The sequence below is a fragment of the Canis lupus genome, chromosome 2 (assembly GCF_011100685.1).
Source record: "Canis lupus familiaris isolate Mischka breed German Shepherd chromosome 2, alternate assembly UU_Cfam_GSD_1.0, whole genome shotgun sequence".
In the NCBI taxonomy this organism is placed as follows: Eukaryota; Metazoa; Chordata; class Mammalia; order Carnivora; family Canidae; genus Canis; species Canis lupus.
Genome location: NC_049223.1, coordinates 46,908,495 through 46,935,892, shown reverse-complemented (window position 1 = coordinate 46,935,892; position 27,398 = coordinate 46,908,495). Strand labels below are relative to the sequence as shown.

Sequence of the window (27,398 nt, the reverse complement as noted above, 5' to 3'; positions counted from 1 at the left end):
ATACAATATTTTCTGCTCTTTCTTGTAAATTTCTTTTTGTAGGAAATACAGAGGACACAAGGGGGAGAAGGAAAATTGGATAGCAATAATATTTAAGTAGGTAATTATTTAAATTTTTCTAACACTAAGGACAAAGAGCAAGAGAAAAATGAAAAAAATGTCTTTAAAGGAATATTCAATAAAACAGGAGTGATGGAAGCTGTAAGACAACGAAACAACACTTTTGAAGTGCAAAAAGAAAATAAATCTCTGGGATGCCTGAGTGGCTCAGTGGTTGGGCATCTGCCTTTAGCTCAGGACGTGATCCCAGTCTGGGGATTGGTTCCCCCCCATGCCCCCTCATCGGACTCCCTGCAGGGGGCCTGGTTCTCCCTCAGCCTGTGTCTCTGCTTCTCTGTCTCTCATGAATAAATAAAATCTTAAAAAAAAAAAAGTGAGAGAAGAAAAGAAATCTCAACCTAGAATTTTATTCCCAGAAGAAAGTAATGATCAAGAAAGTAAGTAAAATAAATGTATTTCAGACAAAAACTAAGAGAATTAAAGTGTGCTCATCCCGAAGGAAAATTATTTCAGGGAAATTAGGAAATGTAAAGAGGCATGAAGAACAAAAAAAACCCCAGATAAATATGTAAGTAAACTAAGTCAATACTGATTGCCGAAAATAACATTAATGTTTCGCGGGATTAAAAACATAAAATTAAAATATATGACAACAGGGGTAAATAAGTAGGAAGGGTGATAAATGGGATTTAAGTATTCTAAAGTCTTTGAATTGCTCAGGAAAACATGAAAATCCTAATTTGTCAAGTATACAAGGTATAATCTCTAGGATAACCAGAAGAAGAAAAGTAAAAGAATATATTGAGTAATAAATAAACAGAAAGCAAGAGGATTTTTTTTTAAAGATTTGATTTATTTATTCATGAGAGACACAGAGAGAGAGAGAGAGAGAGGCAGAGACACAGGCAGAGGGAGAAGCAGGCTCCATGTTAGGGGCCTGACATGGGACTCCATCCTGGGTCTCCAGGATCAGGCCCTGGGCTGAAGGCAGCGCTAAACCGCTGAGCCACTGAGGCTGCCCAAAAGCAAGAGGATTTTTAAAAAATTAAAATTTTATATAAAGTACATTATGATGTATATATTTGAAAATTACTAAATTACTTTTTCATTTATGATAAAATCTTTTTTAATAAATTTTTAAAAGATTTTTTATTTTTAAGTAATCTCTACACCCAAGATGGGGCTCAAACTCAACCCTGAGATGAAGAGTCACACATTCTACTGAACCAGCCAAGTACCGCATTACTTTTTCACTTATGATGAAATCTCAGGATAAAGTTTCATTCATACATTTATTTGTTTTGACTGCTGTAAATTGTTATTCACTCTCTCACCGAAAGGCAGCTTTTGGATTATTTTGCTGAAGAGGGCTATCATGAAACTTCTTGTGCATTTCTCTTATTTTATATATTCTAACTTTCTTTTTCCACTTGAAAGAAGATTGCTGGGTCACAAAGTTTTTTTTTTTTTTTTTCTCCAACTATGGAAGGTAATGCTAAAGCATTTTAATTTTTTTAATCTCACCAGCAACACGAAAAAGATTTTATGAGTCTACATCTTATCCAACACTCGGTATTATCAGTCTTTTTTTTTTAAAGATTTTATTTATTTATTCATGAAAGACATACAGAGACAGAGAGAGAGGCAGAGACACAGGCAGAGGGAGAAGCCCAGGCTCTCTGCAAGGAGCCTGACGTGGGACTCAATCCTGGGTCTCCAGGATCACACATTGAGCTGAATGCAGCGCTGAACCACTGAGCCAACCAGGCTGCAGGTATTATCAGTCTTTTGAATTTTCATCAATGAAATGGCTATATCATAACGGTCTTCATTTGCATTTTCCTTCTCATCAATAAGGCTGACCATCTCTTTGCATTTATTGGCTATATGAATTTCTTCTTCTGTGAAATACTTCTTCAGATTTCCTGCCCACTTTTTATTGGGTTGTTTGTAGTCTTCTTTTTTTTTTTTTTTTTTTTAAATTTTTATTTATTTATGATAGTTACAGAGAGAGAGAGAGGCAGAGACACAGGCAGAGGGAGAAGCAGGCTCCATGCACCGGGAGCCCGATGTGGGATTCGATCCCGGGTCTCCAGGATCGCGCCCTGGGCCAAAGGCAGGCGCCAAACCGCTGCGCCACCCAGGGATCCCTGTTTGTAGTCTTCTTATTGATTTTTAGGAGTTCATTATATATTCTCAGTATTTGTCATTTATGTTTATTATGAATACCTCCTCAAGATTTTCACTTGTTTTTGATGAGTACAAATGCTTAATTTTATTTTATTTTATTTTTTTTAATTTTTTTTATTTATTTATGATAGTCATACAGAGAGAGAGAGAGAGGCAGAGACATAGGCAGAGGGAGAAGCAGGCTCCATGCACCGGGAGCCGGACGTGGGATTCGATCCCGGGTATCCAGGATCGCGCCCTGGGCCAAAGGCAGGCGCTAAACCGCTGCGCCACCCAGGGATCCCTTTTATTTATTTTTTTTTTAATTTTTTTTATTTATTTAAAATGCTTAATTTTAATAGGCCCTGCATAACTTTTTAGTTTTCTCTTAATTTGACAATGGTCTTTTCATAGATTTCCTTACTTCTTGATGGGCTTGTTGCTTATTTAATCCAAATCCTTCCCAAAGAGTTCAGGTTTTCTCTTGAGATACTCAAATTAGGCAATCCATCAATTTTGACTTCTTGAAGAAGTCCTTCTTGGAAACTTGTGATGTGCTTCATCCTGGACATGTCACTTTCTAGGCACAGCTGTCACCTTGAGGTCTTCAATCAATCCATCCTACAGACTCTCTTTTCTGTTTCTTGGATCCTAGGTTTTACTCCTTGTTTTGGTGGGACACATTCCCCTGTTAGCTTCCTGAGAAGGGATGCAAGGGAAATAGATTTTTGGAGATCTTCATTCTCCCCTCACACTTTGGATGGGAATGGAATTGAAATTAGAATGACTTTCCTTCAGAAGTTTGAAGACATTGTTACATTTCTTGCAGCTTCTACTGTTATATTTTGAGGAGTTTGGTGCCATTCTGATTCTTGATCTCTTTCCCCTTCCCCCTCTGGAGATTGTAGGATTTTTCTCTTTTTCCCCAGTGCTTTGAAACACCACGATAGGAGATAATGTGGGTCTATTTTAGACCACTGTGCTGGGTAAGTATGCCCAGTTCCAAGAAATTTTTTTGAATTACTTTCTATATTACTTTCTTTAATTTCCTGCCCTCTATTTTCTCTGTGTCCTCTTTCTGGAAACCCTATTATTTAGGTATTGAATTTTCTGGATTGGTTGTCTTATTTTCTTATTTTTTTCTCTTCTACTTCCTGACACATTTCCTAAATTCTACCTTCTGTATTGATCTTCTAGTTCATTCAAACTTCCTTTATATCTGCTATCTTCATTTCTAAATGCTTATTTCTTTGCTCTTTAAGTTTCTTTTTTAAACATAATACCTTGTTCTTCTTTTATCAATGTAACAACTTCTCTTATTTTCTCAACATTTCACTCACTCACAGCAGAGGCTTTCCTTGTTCTTTTGGTATTCCCTGGCTGCTTGCTCAAACCAAAAGCTGTCCACCAGTAAGCAGATTAGAAACTCTGTGCATGGGGATCCCTGGGTGGCGCAGCGGTTTAGCGCCTGCCTTTGGCCCAGGGCGCGATCCTGGAGACCTGGGATCGAATCCCACATCGGGCTCCCGGTGCATGGAGCCTGCTTCTCCCTCTGCCTGTGTCTCTGCCTCTCTCTCTCTCTCTGTGACTATTATAAATAAATAAAAATTAAAAAAAAAAAAAAAGAAACTCTGTGCATGTATGTGTAGCTTGTTTACTGTAGTCTTCATTATAGGGCAATCTAGCTGGGCCTATTCCTTGGGAGACTCTCAATGTCAAGATCTTAGTTCTCTTCCTTGGGGACTTCCTGATGTCAGGATCTTAGTTCTTTTCTCTCCCCCAGAGAAGATTTCTATTTTTCTGTCAGCTGCATGTTGGTTGACAGCCAGCAGTCTGAGAGCTGAGAAGGTCAGGGGAAGTTGCTGTGCAAAGTGGGAAAGGAATAAAAGAATAATTGCTTCATTAACACACTGTTAGAGAAGCCTTAACCCCATATTCACCCTTGCCTTCCAGAGATACCTGTGTCTTAGGGGATTTTGCAATGTAAATTAAGTTTCTGTTCAGCTTTCCTTACTGCCAGTTTAGGATTGCTTTCTCTAGTCTGCTAAATCAGTAACTATATGTTTTCCAGCCTTCAAAATTTGGAGGCTGTTTTCTTCCTTTTCCTCTTTATTTTAGATTTGTGCCTTTAACTGGAAATCCAACTTAAGCTTTTAAAGGATTGTCAAATCAATTCAACAAGCATACACCGAGCACCTATCATGTGCCAAGTTCACAGATTCATCACAACATTAATGGATCCATGGGCTTAGGGCTGTTATTAAATGCTGAACTGGAATGATAGATGCTTGTCAAGTCTTTATTGTTCTCTTTGCATCCACTGGGCCACTTTCTCCAGCTCTGATGTCCTTGGTTTATTCTTTTATCTCTAGGGTACCATTAATTCCCTTTCTCATCCTCTATTGACTGGAAACATCTTTTCTCATCTGAAATTTCCTTTTAGATTTAAGCACATAACCTATATCTGAGTCTGTGTCTTCTTTCTACATAAAAATGTCTCCTTTACCAATCCAAAATAAATAGAGAGGATTTTAAACTCTGCCTAGTAAGAAAAATTACTTCTAATTTGTATTCAAGCTAAAAACACATCATCATCTTTCCCACTCTTATTGGGCAGTATCATGACTCTATGCCACAGATCTGGCAATAGTGATTCAGATTATTATAGTTAATCACTTTGCACATCAAAATGGATTATTATTTACTGTGGCTCACTACGTATTAGAAATTTTCATATGTCTTGGCACTATTGCTTTCTGGAAGCACAGTAGCTAAATTCCATCTCCACCAGTTATTAGCTACATGACTTTGTATGAATTTTCTGTGTGTGCACTTCATTTCCTCATGTGTAAAATGAGGAAGATAATGGCACCTCCCTAAATACTAACACCTTTTTTAGAGTGTTGATATACCATGTGTCCACTTAAAAATGTAATTCTTTTTAGTATTATTAAGTATTTATTAATTGTCAATTATGTATTAGACAACATGGAAATTAAATGGAGTAAAATGGACTCAGTCGGCGGGAACAATTTCACAAGTAAATGAGAAGAGAAAGTAGGAAATGTCCAAGTTGGGATCCCTGGATGGCTCAGTGGTTTAGTACCTGCCTTCGGTCCAGGGGGTGATTCTGGGATCCTGGGATCAAGTCCCATTTTAGGCTCCCTGCATGGAGCCTGCTTCTCCCTTTGCCTGTGTCTTTGCCTCTTTCTTTCTCTCTTTCATGAATAAATAAATAAAATCTTTAAAAAAAAAAAAAAAAAGGAAATGTCCAAGTAATGGAGAAGTCTGGCACAGGCATCAAAGCCTAGGTGGGTTGAGGACGGCATCCAAAGGAGGTGTGGAGGGGTGCTGGGGAGAAGGTAGCAGCTGCAACCCGTAGTACGGTGACAGAACCCAAGTGGGATGAAGAAGGCATTCATATGGGGAAGGGGGCAAAACTGGCAAAAGAGATTGGTTACTACATAGAGGGGAGTTAATCAAATAAATAAATATAGTAAAGATAATAGGAGGCAGATTTTTCAGTGTCAGAGAAGGGGGTTATAAAATATGGAAAAGATGAAAACTAAAATCGACTTTATGGCATTGGAATTATAATAATCAGTTACTGGAATAATCAATTACTGGAATTGAGGGTAATGATGTAAACTGTAATCTGTTCAGGAAATAGTAGTTTACAACTTTCCAGAAAAGACAATCCCAAGCCCAGATGGCTTCAGGGTAAATTCTCATAAGCACTTAATGAAGAACTAATAATTCTACACAAACTACTCTAAAAAACAGAGGAGGAAATACTTCTAACTCATTCTATTAGGCCAGCAATACAATGACATCAAAAATCAAACAAAGATATTACTGTAAGAGAAAGTTAAAAACTGGGGGGCCTGAGTGGTGCAGTTAGGCATCCAACTCTCAGTTTCAGCTGAGGTTGTGATCTTGGAGTAGTGAGATCACACCCCAAGTTGGGCTCTGTGCTCAGCCAGGAGTCTGCTTGAGATTCTCTCTCCCTCTCCCTCTGTCCCTCCTGCTTGTGCTTGCTCTCTCTCTCTCTCTGAGACCAACTTTAAAGAAAAAAGAGAGAAACTTAAAAACTGATATCCCTCATGAACATAGAAACAAAAATTCTAAATAAAAAATTCTAGCAAATCAAGTCTTAAATTAAAAGGATATTAAAGGGATAGTATTAAAAGGATATTAAAAGGATATTTTAATATTAAAAGGATAGTACAGGGATCCCTGGGTGGCGCAGTGGTTTGGCGCCTGCCTTTGGCCCAGGGCGCTGATCCTGGAGACCCGGGATTGAATTCCACGTCGGGCTCCCGGTTCATGGAGCCTGCTTCTCCCTCTGCCTGTGTCTCTGCCTCTCTCTCTCTCTCTGTGACTATCATAAATAAATAAAAATTAAAAAAAATAAAATAAAAGGATAGTACATCATAACCAAGTGGGATTTATCTCAGAAATGTAGGGTTGGCTTAACATCATAAAACCTATCACTGGAATTCATTATGTTAACAAACTCATAAAAGAAAACCATAATCATCTCAACAGATGCAGAAAAAACAGTTGACAAAATCCAACTGAGACTCTACTACCACCTTGTCAAGGGAAGCCTCTGTTGAGAATCAGTTTTAGAGGGAGTAAAATATAGATAACTGTGTTCTGTTTTTGAGGATATGCAAAAGTAGACTCATACTTATTCTTGTTACACACTGCTGGTGTATGTTCTAACTTTCAATTATCTCTAACCTAAATACATTACGCTATAGTTTAACTCAATATTTCTCAAACTCTGTTCCGTAAAACCTTAGCATCCTTTGAAATATAAGGCTCTTCCTGTACTCTCAAAATGTACATTAACATATTAAAAGTTCTAACTCCAGGGAAGAAACCATATCCAAGATTTTTTTTTCATGTGAATTTTGATCATTGCTTTTCTATCAGTAAATTATTCTATATTTGCTGCTAAAAGCATTTTATTTTGACCCACTCATCCATTCTTGCTTATATACTGTGTAATTATTCACAGAGGCTGGAAATCAGCAAGATTATAGCAGTCTGGAACAACTTCACAAAAGGGCAGATGTTCCTGACTTTGACCTGTGGCTGGACGGTCTCCTTTAAATTCCTTTAAATACCACTTTTATTATTGCATTCCTCTACTCACAGACCTCCCTACACATGCTATACCACCACAACTCTGTAACACCAACACAGACACTGGCAACTTTTAACAACTTTCCTAATTCTTTGATTTTAGAATCTTTTAATTTCATAAAATGAAATCTTACATTTGTTTTATCCCAGACGAATAAAAACAGTAAATTGTCAAAAAAATTTTGACATCACAAAGATATCAATTAAAGCCATTTTCACTTGACTCATAGGAGCACTTTAACAAAGCTTGTCCTCACATACCAGGAGAAAGCCAAGTAGTAAAAATAAAATTTTTACTGGTGTTTGCTAGCTGCTATGGTCTGAATGGTTGTATCTCCCAAATTTTGTATTTTGAAATCTTAACCCCTAAGAAGATGGTATTGGGAAGTAAGGCCTTTGGGAGGTGAGCAGGTCATGAGAGTAGAACCATATGAATGGGATTAGTGCCCTTGAGAGACCCATCTTTCTCTTTCTTTCTTTCTTTCTTTCTTTCTTTCTTTCTTTCTTTCTTTCTTTCTTTCTTTCTTTCCTTTCTTTCTTTTCCTTTCTTCTTTCTTCTTTTTTTTTAATATTTTATTTATTTATTCATGAGAGACACACAGAGAGAGAAAGAGAGAGGGAGAGACACAGGCAGAGGGAGAAACAGGCTCCATGCAGGGAGCCCGACGTGGGACTCCATCCTGGGTCTCCAGGATCACACCCTGGGCTGAAGGCGGCGCTAAACTGCTGAGCCCCCTGGGCTGCCCAAGACCCACTTTTCTGCCACGAGAGGTGATAGCAAAAAGAAAACTGTTTATGAATGAGGAAGGAGTCCCTCACCAGACAGTGAAACTGCCAGAGCCTTGATCTTGGACTTCCCAGCCTCCAGAACTGTGAGGAGTAAATCTCTGCTGTTTATACACCTAGTTTATGATATTTCATTATAAGTAACCTGGACAGACTAAGATACTAACACACTGTTTCTTTCCATAAGCATGGAAAACACATTAAAGGGAACTGTGTCCTGTGAGAGGTGAATCTATAAAAAATCTGGGCATCAAGTCATAAACCTACCACAGAAAAACAAAATAAAACAGGAAACTCAGCAGAGCATTTTCCTTTTGTGCGCCCAGGGGATTGGTGACTTATTCTTTGTGCAAAGTACTGCACATCTTGGAAGCAAATAGTTTAAATAAGGTAGTAATATATTTAAGAGCGCCTTTTGAAAGTTACAATCCCTAAGGAAGACAAAAGAATCTTTTCATTGCAAGAAAGAATTCAAACACATCTGTTGTAGCAAAGAAGAAAAATGAATTGTGGTGTGGATTGGATGCTGAATTCACAAGCAGCAGTGTTTTCCCCCAGCCTGAACCTGGATAAGTAATTTTTAAATTAAACTGCCTTTTCCTCACCACTTAGAATAGTTCTTGGATGAGTTATAAAGTGTTTGTACTAACTGCATTAGACCAATGGTCATTTCCTATAAACAGGAACAAGACTTCAGCTAACCAAGAATAGTGTGACAAACATTTTGACTCTTCCGCTGAAGCTTTAGAATGAAACCCATAAAAACAGGAAGATACTGAAATCAATCTACCATAATCTGACCTTACTGGTGAAATCAGGACAAGCCCTAAAAGACATGCTCTGAAACTTAGGACTATCACAAGTGATTCAGTTGCATCATACTGTACTGTCTATTTTGTCTTCCATTTCGAAAGGCAAACAAAGGAACCATATTATCATTTTTAAAAAATTACCTCAGGGGATCCCTGGGTGGCTCAGTGGTTTGGCACCTGCCTTTGGCCCAGGGCACGATCCTGGAGTCCTGGGATTGAGTCCTGTGTCGGGCTCCTGGCATGGAGCCTGCTTCTCCCTCTGCCTGTGTCTCTGCCTCTCTCTCTCTCTCTCTCTCTCTCTGTCTATCATGAATGAATGAATAAATAAATAAATCTTTTAAAAAATTACCTCAGAAGTACACTAATATTAGTTGTACTTAGGACAAGTGAAGAATATAGTAGGAAAAACTATGGAGAAAGCACATTATTGCACTGACTCATCCAAACTATTATTTTCTGTTTCAGGAAAAAGGCTTTCAAAACAGAAGCAGTTTTAAGTAAAACCAACCTACTCCTGCCTCCTTTTTAGGGGCCTGTACCTTGCAAATTATACCCATTTATACAAATAATTTTACTCCAAAGACTACTTACTGAGGAAATACATATTTTGTGGGGACTTAACACCTTTTTAGCAGTGTCATGGTCTTCGTGAAGAACATAGAAGAAAGTAAGATACATTCTCTGTTCTGTTTCACCCTATTAATTTTATTATTTATTTATTTATTTTAAAGATTTTATTTATTTATTCATGATAGAGAGAGAGAGGGAGAGACACAGGCAGAGGGATAAGAAGGCTCCATGCAGGGAGCCCAATGTGGGACTCGATCCTGGGACTCCAGGATCATGACCTGGGCTGAAGGCAGGCGCCAAACCACTGAGCCACCCAGTGATCTCCACCGTGTTAATTTTAGAATCCTAGAAATAATACTAGAGGTTGTTTAAAAGCTAAAATGTTTTATTTTCTCGATGAAACATGCTTGCAGATATGAATCTTAAACAAAGGTAAAATCCTGGATACTTTATTTTTTATTTACCTGGATGGAAGTGGCCATCACTTTGTCTAGACAGTACCTACCACCCTAAAATAACCAAGTGTTTTTTTTCCTTCATTAAATTACTGGCTAGGGATCCCTGGGTGGCGCAGCGGTTTGGCGCCTGCCTTTGGCTCAGGGCGTGATCCTGGAGACCCAGGATCGAATCCCACATCGGGCTCCTGGTGCATGGAGCCTGCTTCTCCCTCTGCCTGTGTCTCTGCCTCTCTTTCTCTCTCTGTGACTATCATAAATAAATAAAAATTAAAAAAAAAAAAAAGGGTCATGTCCCCATTAAAAATAAATAAATAAATAAATAAATTACTGGCGCATTAAATTGCATTCAGAAAAAGGTAGTTTAGTTGTCCACTGTCACATCATTAATATTTACTAACTAGGACTATATCCAACAGAAATACATGTCCTATGTGCACCAAAAGATAGCTTAAGAATAGTTATATCAACACTATCTGTAGTAGGTACAAGTGCAGACAACCCAGACATCCAACACAACAGAAGAGATAAATAAACTGTGGTATGTTTACATAACAGAATACTACAAAGCAATGAAGATTAACAAACTGTAGCTACATTCAACCACATGGATAACAAATGGAAGAAGCACCAATGGAAGTATGATTCCATTTATAAAAAAGTTGCTAAACATACACTAAACTATTTAGATGTATCTAGTGCATACAGCTGCACACTCAAGTGGTAAGACTATATAGAAAAGCAAGGAAATGATTACCTAAAAAGTAAAGCTAGAGCTTTCTCAGAAGAGACAGGACAAGTATGGGGAGAAGGTTGTGACTACCAAGGGACCCACCCACAAGACCTTTAACATGCTAGTCAAATTCTTCCACTTTTTTTTTTTTTTAACTCGTGGGTAGCAGTTGCAAGGGATGTTTATTCGTACAACCATTTATAAATTGTAGATGTCACGTTACCATTTTTAAAATAAGAATATTATACTTCATGGGGCACTTGGGTGGCTCAGTCGGTTAAGCATCTGCCTTTGGCTCAGATCATGATTGAGTCCCACATTGGGCTCCCTGCTCAGTGGGGAGCCTGATTCTCCCTCTCCATCTCCCTCTCCCTCTGCCCTCCACTTGTGCTTGCTCTCTCTCTAGGGCTCTCTCTCAAATGAATAAATAAAATCTTAAAAAAAATAAATAAAACTTATGGGATCCCTGGGTGGCTCAGCGGTTTAGCACCTGCCTTTGGCCCAGGGTGTGATCCTGGAGTCCCCGGATCAAGTTCCATGTCAGGCTCCCTGCATGGAGCCTGCTTCTCCCTCTGCCTGTGTTTCTGCTTCTCTTCCTCTGTGTGTCTCTCATGAATAAATAAATAAAATCTTTTAAAAAAGATAAATAAAACTTTAAAAAAACCCATGGAGTACTATCCTAAATATTAAATACATACAACATATGCATATATGTGCATGTATAATACACACAATACACACACTAAAGCCTATTGGTATCGAGGGGAAAAAAGCACAGTGATTCTATATGAGACTTCTCTTGTTTCCATCCTCTTCTGCTGAGCAAGTATTAAAAGAGCAAATGAACTTAGAAAATGAAAGAGACAAGGTTGAGGAGTACAGTAAAGAATACTATTCCCTATCATGAATGTTATTTGAGAATGTGAAAGACTTATGTGGTTTTTTGGCTGATGGTGGAATTGCATGCATATATTCTTAGTCTCTCCTTTGTTGATATAACTTGCTGATACAACTATGCAGAAGCAGTACCTGAGAAAAAATGAGCACCATTCTGTCCTGATAGCTCTGACAACAGAAGCAGCTGTATTTTGATCTTACACCTAATGGCCTACTCCTAAGTTTCCTGCTTCCACTAGTAATGTTGATTCTAATCTTAGAAAGTCTGCTTCTTTGAAAAACAAAAACAAAAAAACCCACACTGAATGAACTCAGCCATGTCTGCCTATAAGTTATTTGACCTGAGTTTGGCCCAAATCAACCTATTTTTCCATCATGTTCCTGAATTTGTTGAGCAATAGGTTGTTGTGCCTCTTCATCTGGCCTGGAGAAAACTTGCAACATCTAAATACTGGTGATATGATGATATCCTCAAAGCACTGATCCCAATATAAATCTTGGTTAACAGACTGACATTCTCAAACTCTGATACATCACACAAGAAAGAAAATGGTTTGATCAACTGCCCACCTCTATGCTACAGATGAATTTCCTAAAAGGAACACAGAACAACAAATAGGGCAAGTTTATTCTTCCATTTGTGATCATTATTTTTCTGTACCTCTTGGGTAGGTCAAAACTAGTTTTATATTTAAGAATACATGAATCTGATCTGTGCTCTTAGAAGTTAAATTACATTTTTCAAAGTCAAGACCACCAAGTAATGTTGTGGTAGAAACAATGTAGAGTGCAATACAGGTCACCGTTGATCTACCTAAGGTTTATCCACAGCATAGCTTTCTTCAAGCAAACAGTGAAACAAAGCTTGGTAAAATAACCAACAAAACTGCTTAAGTCACATGTGGTCAACAATCTGTCTATTTAATCTAACACTCAGAATCAATGCCTTAAAGGCAAAATAATTATTTGTCTCTCTTTCCCTGGCAAAGATAAACACGGAAGGAAAATGGGCATCTCTTTTTTGCCTAGTGCTTTATTTCCTCCTGAGTTAATACTTCCTTTCGTATGAGGCATAAATTCTGCAAGGAGGAAAGGATAAAGAGCGATAAAAGCAATCTTGTAATGAAGTTGCATTATTCTATCTAAATAGTATCTACATTATAGCCCATTACATGGCTCAAAAATAGTATGAGTCTAAGCATATCTCCCCAAATACAACTAAATACTATAAGAACATGATATAACAGAGTTATAGACCATAACTCCTGTTCCCCAACATCACTATTATGATAGAATTAGAATTCCCCCAAACCACTCATATTCAAATATAAATTCTAAAGACTTATTGCAAAACCAAATCTCATTGCGTTGCAATTCGCTAACACTTGTCTTATGTAATACCATGCTGTCCTCATTTACAATGAAATAAAAACTGATAGTACAGGATATAACTTTTTTGTGATATAGGAGAAAATATGTTCTAGGACAAAATGTAAACTTCATATATCAAGAAAGCATTTTAAAAGAGGAGGGATAAAAATATTACCTTTGTGAGTAACGAGAATTCAAATTCAGGCCTTCCGATCTCATGGCTGGTGTGCTTTCAATACAACACAGGTGTCCTTGGCTTCCTTAATAATGACTTATCCAAAATCTCCCTATAAAAAAAAATGATTTTAGAAAGTAACTGCAACAGTTCCGTCTTTTGTTTTTAATGACACACACATGTTCTCATTTATTTCTACCACCTCTCCCAAACGATTCTTTATAGAAAAATCTGAGGGGGCGCTGGATGGCTCAGTAGGTTAAGCATCTGACTTCTGATTTCGGTTCAAGTCATAATCTCAGGGTTGTGAGATGGAGTCCTATGTTGGGCTCCGTGCTGGGCATGAAGCCTGCTTAAGATTCTCTCTTTCTCTCCCTCTCTCCCCCTCTGTCCCTTCCCCAACCTCTCTTTCCCATGCTGTCTAAAAAAATAAAAATAAAATCTAAGGGGAAAAACCATGCATTTTCTTTTTTTAAAAAATTATTTATTTGACACAGAGGGAGGCAGGGAGAGATACAGAGAGTGAGTGCACAAGCAGAGGGAGCAGAAGAAGAAAGAAGAAGGAAAACCAGCTCCCCACTGAGCAGGGAGCCTGATGTGGGGCTTGATCCCAGGACTCTGGGATCATGACCTGAGCTAAAGGCAGACCTCAAATCATGCATTTTCTAAGCAAACTTTTCACCTGAAGATTTCCCTGTGGCATATGAGAAATTATTTTTATTTTTAAAAGATTTTATTTATTTATTCATTAGAAACACAGAGAGGAGAGAGAGGAAGAGACACAGGCAGAGGGAGAAGCAGACTCCATGCAGGGAGCCTCATGCGGGACTCGATCCCAGGACTCCAGGATCACGCCCTGAGCCGAAGGCGGCACTAAACCGCTGAGCCACCTGGGCTGCCCGGCATATGAGAAATTAGAAGATAACAGCCATATGCCTTCTTTTCCCACTGCACAGCAGCAGTCAGTGACCAAGCAGCAAGATAACCAAAGCAAGAATAGGATCTAGAGACTGCAGATAACATTACAGACGATTTTAATTGAACACTAGACCAGAAATTAAGTATAAACGGTTTCTAAATCAAATATGGTTTAAAATTAATTAAATACTTATAGCAAGAAGCTTACTTGTTAATTCATTAAAGTCAAGATCACACTTATTCAGATAATTTCAACCATCCAGCAGCTTCAATTGCAATTTTATTTCCTTTAATTAATCTCTCTCAAGATACATATAGGCATACAGCATAATCATTATTTTATTGGGTTACGATATTACTTTAAAATTTTATAGGCCAGCATGGTGATTTTTGTACAATTGCTGGAGTTCTGAGTTTTGTTTTTTTTTTTTGAGTTCTGAGTTTTGATAAAGAGTGTCAACCATGTAAATTCACCACTGATGAGTAAACAGTTGTTGCTATATTTAAAATTAAACTTCTCTTAGTTTTTGGACAGCCAGTGATTGCTTATACAAATAAGTAATGTGCTGTGTGTACACAGAAAATAAAATTTTAAATGCTTATCTTTATGTCAAACTCTGTCTCTTTAAGCAAGGAAAATAGATAATCATCAATGCATCCTAATTCCGCGTTAGACATTTTAAAGTTGATTAACTCAAAGAAGAAACTGTAAAGCATTCACCTAAAGCATGAAAAAATGCCACCCTGACAGACCAGAGTTTCATTAAACTAAGTGCCTAAGAAACTGTGTCTGAAAATGGAATAGAGAAATCTGACACACAAAACTCATGTTATTAAGAAACATTACAACAAATAAAAATAACTTTAAAAAATTGCAATCAGCTATTTCAAACCATCTGTGGTTTTTGATTAGTTGATTGTTGCCTTTCAATGATTGACTTCCTTCTCATTCAGTGCCTCTGCTTAAGTTCAAAGTTGACAATACTGATCGAGAACTTGGTCAGCAGAGAATCTCTCACCAACAGCTAGGAGATGAGTCTAAGGAGAAGATGCCACAGCTGTGTTTTCTTGCAATCATGTGGAAACAGACTTGTCTAGATTAGTGATTTCCAAGTTTGTCTGTACATTGGAGTCACTTGAGGAGTCAAGACACCACTGGTGCCTGTATCCCATCGCTAAAAAGTGTTATTTATCTGTGGCCTGGACTTTGGAATTTTATTTTATTTTTTAATTTTAATTTTTTTTGGACTTTGGAATTTTATTTTATTTATATTTATTTTTAAAGATTTTATTTATTTATTCATGAGAGACACAGAGAGAGACATAGACAGAGGGAAAAGCAGGCTCCCTGAAGGGAGCCCAATGCGGGACTCGATCCTGGGATGGGGATCATGCCCTGAGCCAAAGGCAGATGCTCAACCACTGAGCCACCCAGGCGTCCCTGGACTTTGGAATTTTAAAGAAATCTCTAGGTGGTGATTCTAACATGTAGACAAATTTGGAAAGAAAAAAATGGTCTATAGCCTTTTATATTTCTTTTTTTTTAAAAGATTTTATTTATTTATTCATGAGAAACACAGAGAGGGGAGAGAGAGAGGCAGAGACACAGGCAGAGGGAGAAGCAGGCTCCATGCAGGGAGCCCAATGTGGGACTTGATCCCGGGTCTCCAGGATCACGCCCTGAGCTGAAGGCAGCACTAAATCGCTGAGCCACCTGGGCTGCCCTCCTTTTATATTTCTATCTTAAAATTTTTTGACTCATTAGGTTCACGTCTTTTTTAGGATCCTTTCTTTATTAGTCTTATGCCATTTTGAGAAATCTACCAAAGCACAACTTTTTCTGGAATATTGTCAAAAGGAGAATAAAAGGAAGCGTAAGAGCATGAATAAGCTAAATTTTATAAAATCCTTCTTCACGACAATAATTACTAGTGTATCGTTTTTTTCAAATCCAAGCCCTAAAAACTTTGTTTGCCATCCTCAAACCAGACAGAAGAATTACAGAACACTGCCTACCATAATCTGGGGTTTAAGTCACAATCTGGATTTGTATGACCTATTCCAGCTTTCTACGTTATCAGATGGAGCACCAGCAGCTGCTAGAACAAGGAAGAGGAATAAGGAATTGGGTCTTACACATGAATAAACCTGTGGAGATACTAAGTTCATTAATGTTCTTGTTGGCAGGAATCAGAATGGCTTAGAGGCAGCCAAGTTGAATTACAGGTTTGATTTACTTAAGAGATACATGTTATGTGGGCATCAGCAAATTTTTTTTTTTTTTGAACCAGCCTCAAGGCAGGCTTGAGATGAGACAAAAGTACAACCCTTCCTTTCAGAGTAAGTAAGATTCAGTAGTATTTCCCTGTGGCTTCTCTGCCTCCTGTGGGGGTATATGAGCTGTCTAGACTAGAGAAGAAAGATAATAGCTTTAAAAGTTCAAAAGTGTCAGTTTATCACTAGCAAACGGGCATAACTAGATATTTCTGCTCCTAAAAAAAAAAAAAAAAAAAAAGTACCCACAACACATGAGTAGATTGAAACTGGAAAGCACGTATCACAATGTCAGGTATTCCAAATAACATGTAACTTCATTCTGATATGCGGGGTTAACATGCTTTGAGGTACTGAGCCACATACATTACTCCTTTGAACAAATGACCAATATGGTCAACTAATATTTGACAAGGAGCCAAGAGTACTCAATAGAGAAAAGACAGCTTGCTTAGAAAATGCATGATTTTTCTCTTCAATAAATGATGCTGGGATAATTGGATGTTTACATGTAAATGAACAAAACTGGACCTGTATCTTACACCACTCACAAAAATTAACTTAGAATGGATTAAAAACTTAAATGTGAGACCCAGAGCAGGGGCAGCTAGGAAACTAGTTGAAACTCCTAGAAAAAAACATAGGAATAAAGCTTTTTGGCATGGGTTTTAGTAATGATTTTTTGGATATGACACCTAAAGCACGAGCAACAAAATAAAAACAAGTGGGACTACATCAAATCAAAAAGCTTCTGCACAAAGAAACTATCAATAAAGTGAAGAGACTGGGAAAAAAATATTTGCAAACCATCTAGTTGCTAATGGGTTAATAGCCCCCAAAACTCATACAACTCAACAGCAAAAAGACCCCCAATAAACCAATTAAAACATGGGCAAAAGACCTGAATAGACTTTTCACCGAAGGAGATATATAAACGGCCAACAGGTACATGAAGAGATGCTCAACATCACTACTCATCAAGGAAATGCAAATTAAAACTACACTGAGATAGCACCTCATGCCTTTTGAGAATGTCCATCATCAGAAAATAAAAAGATAACAGGGACACCTGGGTGGCTCAGTTGGTTAAGCATCTGCCTTCAGCTCAGATCATGATCCCAGAGTCCTGGGATCAAGCCCAGCATTGGGCGCCCTGCATTGGGCTCCCTGCTCAGCAGGGAGTCTGCTTTTCTCTCTCTCACTTGTTCACTCCCTCTCTCAAATAAATAATCTTTTTTTTTTTTTTTTTAAAGAGAGAGATAACAAAACCTGGCATGTTTGTGAAAAAAAGGGAACCCATGTGCACTGTTGGTGGATTCTTAGTTGTTACAGCCTTGATGGAAAATATGTAGGATTAAAATTAGAACTACAACATCTGTCAGTTCCACTTGAGAATATATTCAAAAGAAACAAAAACACTAACTCAAAAAGATATTCATAGCAGTGTTATTTACAACAGCCAAGAATTGGGAACAACTTAAATGTCCATCAGTGGATGAGTGGATAAAGAAGTTGTGGTATATACATACAACAGAATATTATTCAGCCATAAAAAATGGAAATCCTACCATTTTTCAGACAACACCAACAGACCTTGAATGCATTATGGTAAGTGAAATAAGTCAGAGAAAGACAAATGCTATAGGAGTTCAACTTGTAGGTGGAACCTAAAAAATAAAAACAAAACAAAACATGGAAAGAGAGATCAGATTTGTGCTTATCAGATGCAGTGGGTAGGAGGAGGGGAAAGTAGAGGAAGGTGGTCAAGATGTACAAACTTCCAGTTATAAGATAAATAAGTACTAGGGATGTACAGCATGATGGCTGTGGCTAACACTGCTGTATGAAAAATAAAGCAGTTGTTGAGAGAAAATCCCATGAGTTTTCATCACAAGAGGAAAATTTTATTTTTATTTATTTATTTATTTTTTACAAGAGGAAAACTTTAATTTTTCCTTTCTTTATCTATAAAAGATGGGTTACCTGGACCTATTGTGGTAATCATTTCACAAAATATGTATATCAAACCATCCTATCAGCCTCAAACTTATGCAGTGATATATGTCAATCATTTCTCAATAAAACTGTGAAAAAATAACCATATCATAATGAGGATGGGACATATCACCATCCAAATCTTTCCACTTCAGGACATAATGCAACCTGATGTCAGTTCAAAATTCTAATAGTTGGGTGAACCACGGCACTCCTAACTTAAGTGGGAAGAGGGGCAAAGGCACATAGGAGAGGAGTGTGCTGTGAGGGAACTGTAGTCAGTGGACACAGATGGTGAAAAACAGCTTATGCAGGCCAATTTTAAAGGTTTCTTTAGTGAAATAGAAAACTTTCTAAAAGTCAACATAGCTAATTCTCAAGATCATTTCTGTCTTTGTGAGAGCAGACTGCATCAAAACACATGAAGACAAAACAGAAGCTATGTTCTCGATTATTTCCAAATACACGAAATAATCCCCAAGATGTGTTCTTTTGGCAAGTGACATGGCAATTTCGTTTTCATTTCTAGTGCCAACTGCAACCAGTTGTTTCTTCTGAGCTTTCAACTGAGGTCTAACACTGTTCATTTCCTTCTGTCTTCTGCTTCTGCTTCCCCCATATCTGTTGCCAAAGTTACAGTCTACCACCCACACAATTGCCAAGCCAGAACCCAGGAGTCGTCATGGGCTCCTCCCTTTGCATTTCTGTACATGCTCCCCAGTCTTACACATTATATATTCTGGTTAGCAAATTAATCCTCCCTTCTCCCCTCCATCCCATCCACCACCATTGCAGGTCACATCATCATCCTAACTGGTCTCCATAACCCTAATTTTGTGGTCTGTCAACACTCTCCCTACTCTTCCGGATCTTTCCAGCCCTGTTACTCAAATATGAACACACCACCACTCTTATTCTCTAAAAACTGTTCTTTTACTCTGGTACTCCTTTGCCTGCAATGTTTATCTCTCCACGTTTTTATTCCAGATAGTCTTTTACATTTAGCTTCAGAATAACATTTTCTTTTCAAACCTTTTCTGACTATCAGGCTGTGTTGGTGTTTCCTCTTCTGTGTTTATACCACCTTGTACTTAACTTTATTGGAATATTTGCCACATTGTTGTCATGGTTTGTTTACATGTTTGTCTTCTCTTCTGACCTATGAATGAAAAGTGAGCTCCACTTCCCATTCAATGTTACAGTTTCTTATATCTGGTACTCAAAAGGAGTTTATTAAACCAATTTACGCTGAAATCAGTGATTCTTCATCTACTCACTGGAATTACCTAGGGAACTTTTTTATTTTTTTTATTTATTTTTATTTTTATTTTTATTTTTTACCTAGGGAACTTTTAAGAATATGGAGGCCTGGATCCATCCCAGACCAATTCAAATTGAATCTGGGGGGTGAAGCCCAGGCACTTGTAGTTTTTAAAACTTTACTAAGTAGGGGATCCCTGGGTGGCTCAGCGGTTTAGCGCCTGCCTGTGGCCCAGGGCGCAATCCTGGAGTCCCGGGATCGAGTCCCGTGTCGGGCTCCCGGCATGGAGCCTGCTTCTCCCTCTGCCTGTGTTTCTGCCTCTCTCTCTCTCATGAATAAATAAATCTTAAATATTTTATTTATTTATTCATGAGACACACACACACACACGCACAGGCAGAGGCAGAGGCAGAAGCAGGCTCCACGCAAGGACCCCGATGCGGGACTTGATCCCCGGTCTCCAGGATCACACCCCGGGCTGCAGGCGGCACTAAACATTGCGCCACCGGGGCTGCCCTAAATAAGTAAATCTTAAAAAAAAAACTTACTAGGTAAACCTATACCAAGAAACACAAAGCTTGAGGGGCTTTTGTGATTTAATTTTTACACTGTATTAGTTACCCCTGGCTGAGTAACAAATGATCCCAATATTTAGCGACTAAAACAACCAACATTTATTATCACACACTTTCTCGTGGTCAGGAATCTGGTAGTGGGCTGAGGGCTTCTCACAAGGCTGCTTTCACAGGGTCAGCCGGACTGTCATCATCAAGGCTTGACAGAGAGGAAGAGCTTGCAGCCAAGCTCATGCACATAGTTATGGTAAGATTCAGTTCTTCACTCATTGTAGGGTAGAAGCCCGCTCCAATTCTCCTGCCTCTCCATATGGTAGCTCACAACATGGCAACTGGCTTCCATTAAAGTGAGTGAGAGAGCAAGATAGGGTGAGCCAGACAGAAGCCAGAATCTTTCTGTAATCTAACCTAGAAGTCACATCTTATCACTTTTACCATGTTCTATTAATCAGAAGTATGCTATTAGATCTAGCTAAACTAAATGAGAAGGAATAAAACAAGGGTATGGATAACAGCAAGTGGGTATCACTGGGAGCCATCTTTAAAGCTGCCTACTACAGATGTTTAGTGATACTTGACTTTAAAATTAACCCACTTTAAAGGAATCTCAATCAGATTGTCTTAACATTTTGGAGAAGGCATATCATTGATTTCTTTGTAAAACCAATTGAACCTGCTTTGACAGAGATGAACCAAAAGCAAACTGAAAGGTGTACTTTATAATAAATTTATATTTTTTGTTTCATTATCTAAGTATAGATGCATTAAATTAAAGCCATTTACACAAAATAATGTCAAGGTGAGTCAGCTTGCATAACTCCAGCCTTCCCATGGCCTTACGAATTTGGCCAGTGTGCTTTTCAAAGAAGAAAAAGTGCCCCTTTCTTTTCCCAAACATTGCACCAGTTATTCAAGTTTACAAAAAAACAGGCCACTTTAAGGATTTTTTAAAAAAGATTTTATTTATTTATCTGACAGAAAGAGAGGCACAAGGACAGGGAGCAGGAGGGAGAGAAGCAGGTTCCCTGCTGAGCAGGGACGCCCCTCCCACTGCCCGCCCCCCATGCAGGCTCAATCCCAGGACCCAATCATGACCTGAGCCGAAGGCAGACACTTAACCAACTGAGACACCCAGGTGCTTCTACTTTAAGGATTTAACATATAATTTCTCTTTGGTGAAGGACAGTCAACAGCAAATCTAAAGGCAAAAAAACCAAGCAAAAGAGACAAATTTATGTATGGACCACGTTAAGGTGAAGAGACTAATAAACTTTAAGTTTACCTCTCATTTTAGAGGAAAAAGCCAATGCACTGCACAACACTAAACTCTGATCTTAATAACCAAAATTTAAGACTTCCTCAAAGATACTAGCAATACAAAAGGATCCATTTATCTTTGGACTGCTTAACCATTCAATGCTAAGGTAGAAAGCTGAAGTTGCTTGATGATATTTACCAAAACTACAAAAGTAGTAAAAGCAAAAAGAAATTGATGTTAAAGCACAAATGGCTTGCACACTTGATGTCTGAGGCTGACAGCACATTTACACAAAATCTTAAGCTCTTAGTAAGAGCTTATATTCCAATTACAAAATGTCATTTCCGCCAAATCAATCAGGTTTTGGTGTAGAAAGTGCTAGCCTCCAGATTAAGAGTACTGCATTTAATAACACCCTTTTCCTTCTATCATTTCCTAAAAAAAATTTTTTTTAAAGATTTTATTTATTTATGCATGAGAGACATACAGGCAGAGACACAGGCAGAGGGAGAAGCAGACTCCATGCAGGGAACCCAACGTGGGACTCGATCCTGGGACTCCAGGATCACGCCTTGGGCTGAAGGTGGCGCTAAACTGCTGAGCCCCCTAAAAATAGTTCTTAAAAATACTAGTAGGTCATAAAACTGGATGCAAATTTTTAAAGGATATATGTTAATACAAGGTTATAAAAGAGGTCACTGAGAAATTGTGCTTTATGTATGGGCAGAAAAAGCCTAACAATCTACTGTAGTTTGCTTTTAATAAAAGATTAAACTGCACCATCAAGGGAGATCCTTTCCTTCAGCTAAGGTGCCAGTTCTTAGTGTGATGATTATACTTGCCAAGACCTGGTGGTTAATGCCATGATCAACTACTATTACCCATCATAACAATTTCTGTGTCACCTATTGTGTTACGGTCAATATGAAGTTTGAAGCTACTACCCTGGACTGTAGCTCTAGGGCCCTTTAACAACCCCCTGGGCCATCCACGTTTCCTGGCCTGCCTATACACACTTACTTGGGGCTTTAGCTTGAATTTATTAACCTTACTTAAGAGATGACTTCCAGCTGCCAAACTGAGGGCTGGAAATGGATGGGTCACCTAAAAATTTATACATCTTCTTTTCAAAATACAATGAATTAGCAATTCTCAAACTACCTTCCATGTATTTCAGCCTTAAGCAAATTAATAAATATATTAACGATAATGGCAGCCAGGATTATTTCTGTCAAGGGAATTGCAAATAAGGAAAAGGGAAAGAATAGAAAGTAGTGACAGACTGCAACTGAAGGTATCAAAATAAACTCATGGCTTTTAATAGGTAAAAATATACAAATCTGTATATGTGTCTCTGCTGAGAGGGACTACAGCCAATGAAACACTAGCAGTATGAGCAAACCTAGCACTCGGATCCTGGTTCCTATGTATCACTGTCCATGAAAAGAAAGCAGGGCTCCTTAATGAAATGGCTGATTCCAGGGAAAGTACAAGATGAACCTGGAATATCTGATTGTACCAAAAAATAAGAAAGGGCTCAAATTATGTTGAGTACATGACACATCTGAGACTTCTGACATACACAGGGAACATTCTGGGACTCCACTGGTCAAATATGAGGCAATTAGAACATCAAAATAAGTAATAATAGTAATGGATTTAATCTGTTAGCTAAGACTCCATCTGTTAAAAATAAATGAACAGTTAAAACACTTGCTTTTATTACGATGGCAACTAATAAATATAGATGGATTGATGGATTTAGAAAATCATTTACTCCAATAGGGACTTGGAGGAAGGGCAGGTTTAATCGTTCCATGGCCAGACATTGTCTCTACTCAGCCCAGTGACATGCCAAGAGCTGTTTCTCAATAGTTATACAATTACCTGCTGCAGATGGCATGACCTTACTCCAGAATCCCAGGGGCCTGTATTATGATTCTCCCATTGAACTTGCCATAAATTCCACACTGCATTTTTCCCCACCGACACCCCTAAAGTTTGCTGGATCACAAGGTCCAAGTGTCTGTCAAGGCTGCTTGCTCGAAACTGTCACAGAGAACTTTCCCGCTCTGGGCCCTATTCAGAGTTGGCAGCCTTCCACATTTCTTGGTATACAAGCCAGCATTATTCCTGGTTGTGGGATGCCTTGTCTCCAAAAGAAAAAGAGACCAACAAAACATTCTACTTCTTTGTGGAAGGGGCAGCAAGAGGCAGTAATTTGACTTTCACTTTGGAGGAGCTATCCTGCATTTCCATGATGATTGGATCTCCAAACTTTACTGAAGTGACTGGTCTTCTTAGTGTTTATCTCCCATCCTCTGGGGTACATGTATCCAACCAAAAACTTCAGCATAGTAGCCACTTCTTGCTCAACTGTCCAACCACATGACATTGTCAACAAAATGGGCCAGTGTAGTGTCATGAGAGGGCTATTTAGGTGGTCCCTATGTCCATATTATGACTAGATGGGAAAGTTTACATAGCCCTGAGGAAAAACTGTCTAAATGGACAGTACTGACTGCTTTTTGTGAAGGCGAACTCTTTTTTCTAATTGGACTGGATAAAACCTTTGCCAAATTAGTAACACATCATGTATCTGAGGACTTACTAATCTGTTCTAGCAATGAGTCCAGCAAAGAACAGCAGTAGTCCTAATAACTCTCCATGATCTATCCAGTTTATTTAGGAGTTGGACTGGTATATTAAACAGAATTGGGACCAGCACCCCTGTATCTTTTAGGTCTTAAATGGTGGCACTAATCTTCATTATTCCCCCCAAATACAATATTATGCCTGATTTACTATCTTGGGGGGCGGCAGTTTCAGAGGGTTCCATTTGGCAATCCCTGCTATAACTCTGACTCCACAGACCAGGGACCCAATGTGGCAGTTACTAAAATTGTCACATAAATTCTAATCATGTACTTGAGGCCACTATGAGACTAACTTGAGTCAGAATAGCTAGTCTGGTAGATGCTCATTTTAACAGGAAGGCTGTGATGTTGCTTTAAATTTCCAGATACCAACATCAACTCAAATCCTATGACCAGTAGTCCTCAAAATACCTGACTACCCTTTCTCTAGTGTAGTCATTCAGAGAGATGGCCACAAAGCCCTTCTGAAGAAACGTCATGTATTTATTTACTTTGCGGTAGGGTTCTTCTTCCTGGGACTCATCCACACACTCAGTTCTAGATCTGGAAACTATTTTAGGCCTGGAAACAAAACAAGGGATCATGCCTTTTTACTGCTGTCACTGCCTGCCATCAGCCTCCTGCTCCTCCATTCTTGCTTTTTTAGGGTAAAAGATGTTAATCAGCACCTTCACTGGACTGCCCATCTATGTTGCCTCTAGGGAGACCATGCTGTATTAACAGACACTAGAACTCCTTGTGGGTCAAGCTCTTTTGGATGCAAGAATGACCTCGCCAGTCATTATGATAATTGCAGTCTTCTAGCTTCTGGCAGTTAAGCAACACCACCTGGCTTCCCTACTTCAGAGCTCTATTATTCCCTTGGATGTTAATGAGCCAGCTTTGTCACAGCTTCTCTTACCTCCATCCCAGGCTTGCAGAGGAGAGCTACCACCCAACTTCTAAGTGATGCTGATGCCTCGCTCAACTGTGCTCTCCTGATGGTCTTGGGTGAACCATGTAGACTGTAGGCCATCTCAGGGAGTACAATCCTCCAGTGAATCTTCTGGCCTTATGCAACATATCCATTCTAGCATGGCCATTTGCTCAGCCTCTTTATTCCCTCCTCCACAGTGGGCCAGTGCAATTCAGATATTTTTCACATCACTGAGATTTAAACCAGTTATTGCCCTGGTTACTGGTTAGCTATTCACTTGGCAACTAGGAAAGGAGAAAGAGGGTAGAGGAGGGGGGCTACTGCCTTGTAAGCAAGAGGCATCTGCAGGATCTCCAGCAGAGCAAACATGCTAGTTTTTACTAAAGAACGGTTACCTTTGCAAGCCCTGAGGGTCCAAAGGGAGGGCAGGGGAGTCCATTGAGATGACTCCATCCTCTGGGGCGCCTGGGTGGTTCATCAGTTGAGTGTTCGACTCTTGATTTCAGCTCAGATCATGATTTGAGGCTTGTAGGATGGAGTCCTGATGTTGGGCTCTGTGCTTAGTGGAGATGTCTACTTTCTCCCTCCGTCCCTCCCCCTGCTGATGCTCCCTCCTTCTCTCTCTCAAATAACTAAATAAATCTTTAAAAAATGACTTCATCCCATGTTTAGGACCCTATATTTCCTCACCTTCACATTAGCAGAGCCATATTACCATTTGAAGGCTCAAATGTCTCTGGAGCTCCGTCATGCCAACATTGGCTAGTTCTCCAGCATGTGGCTCAACTGACTCTGACTTTCTGGGTGATAAAGGCTCCAGCTCTAACACTGAGCTATTCACGACTTGTTAACAGCTATCTTCTATGTTCCTTCTGTAGTACTTCAATACAGTTTAACAGTAACCAGCCTACTCTATTGTCTTTGTAGATGTTATTCCTCCCATATTTTTCAAATGTCTGCATACTGCCACAATTCTCCTTCACTGGAGATATGGACATTGTCCCAGGTCAACACTAGTGAAATCTTTAATAATTAATCTGTAGGCTATGCCAGGGGCAATGAATGCCCTACCTACCAATCACTGTGGCATCTTTAGGCCAGGACATGGATGAGCTACTTCTAAATCTAAATTTTACCACCTCATAAACCAAGATGGAATTATTCTACCATTTTTATCAGGGAAAATATGTGTGAGAGAAAATGGGGAGGGAGCCGGGAAGACTGGGTGGACTGTCACACCACAATATAAGTTTGACCCTAAATGAAAGAGAGAGGGTAGGTTGGGTGTAAGTGTTGTAGATGGACATGAAGCCTAAGGAAGGCTTGGCAAGGCAAGGGGGAAGTTCTTGAGCCCCTGATAGCTATCAGGGTAGCCATATGTCTATCAAAAACAGGCCTTAATATTTCTGCCATGCTCAGTGAGCTGCAAAAGAAACCAGTATTCACATAAACATAGTGATGGATTTCAGAACACAGCAGCTGGGATCCTTGTAGTGGGGGTCTGTGAGGTGCATTCTCATAGAAGTCTCATCATCCTAGCAAGAGAAGAGCTGGAATTCAAATTAGGTAGTTTGGTTCCAGAGCCTATACTGCAACTACTACGTTAAGAAGGCATCTCTTAGAGCTGCAGAGGACTGAAATAAATGATCTTCTATCATGCTAGAAGATTGATATGGCAGGCTGGGCCAGATTGGTAAGAATCATTAGGCTTCTCTAAAGAGTTTGCACTTTATTCTACAGACAATAGAATGGGGAGAGGGGAACATCACAGACTAATGTATATGAATATATTCCATATGCCTTGCATACACATATGAATAATTTACAGACCCATATGTAGCTTCAATTTCCTATGGTATAAAAGGGTCACCAGACTTGAAAACAGTTGCAACAAACAATGATTCCTAGACTACATATACAGTAAGATGTATCACTCTGCATATGTGGTAAGATGGTCAGAAAGTGTTGACAAATCATTCATACCATACCTTCTAGGACGTAAAAATCTGGAAGAAAAAATGGACTCAGATAAATTTATTTTCCAACACTTGCTATAAGATCCTACTATTGCACAAAGCTATCAAAAATTCATCTAATTTTTACTACTTTATTAACAGTTTTGAAGATTATATTCTACCATTTTTATGCAAAGGCACTTTTTCCACTTATACTGTGTGTCAAATAGGCATTTACAGGCTGAATGAAGAATGTAACCACTATTTATAACATAATTCCCTGGGAATCTGTGTAAGCTTTCAACAATCAATTTACAAACAAATTCTATAAAATATAACCTTCTATAAAAAGGAGACCACACAATTATTCATTAGCTAGTCAATGTTGCAAAAAAACAGGTATTCTT

General features: G+C 38.8%; 1 long non-coding RNA gene across 12 annotated transcripts in view; it reads right to left on the bottom strand.

Moving 5' to 3' along the window:
- LOC102151620 overlaps positions 1-27,398 on the bottom strand; it is a 109,400-nt gene that overhangs the window by 75,461 nt on the left and 6,541 nt on the right. For all 12 annotated transcript variants that reach the window (XR_005355578.1, XR_005355572.1, XR_005355576.1 and 9 more), the window contains exon 2: positions 13,183-13,294. This is a non-coding gene — a long non-coding RNA (uncharacterized LOC102151620). The remainder of the gene's footprint in view (positions 1-13,182; positions 13,295-27,398) is intronic.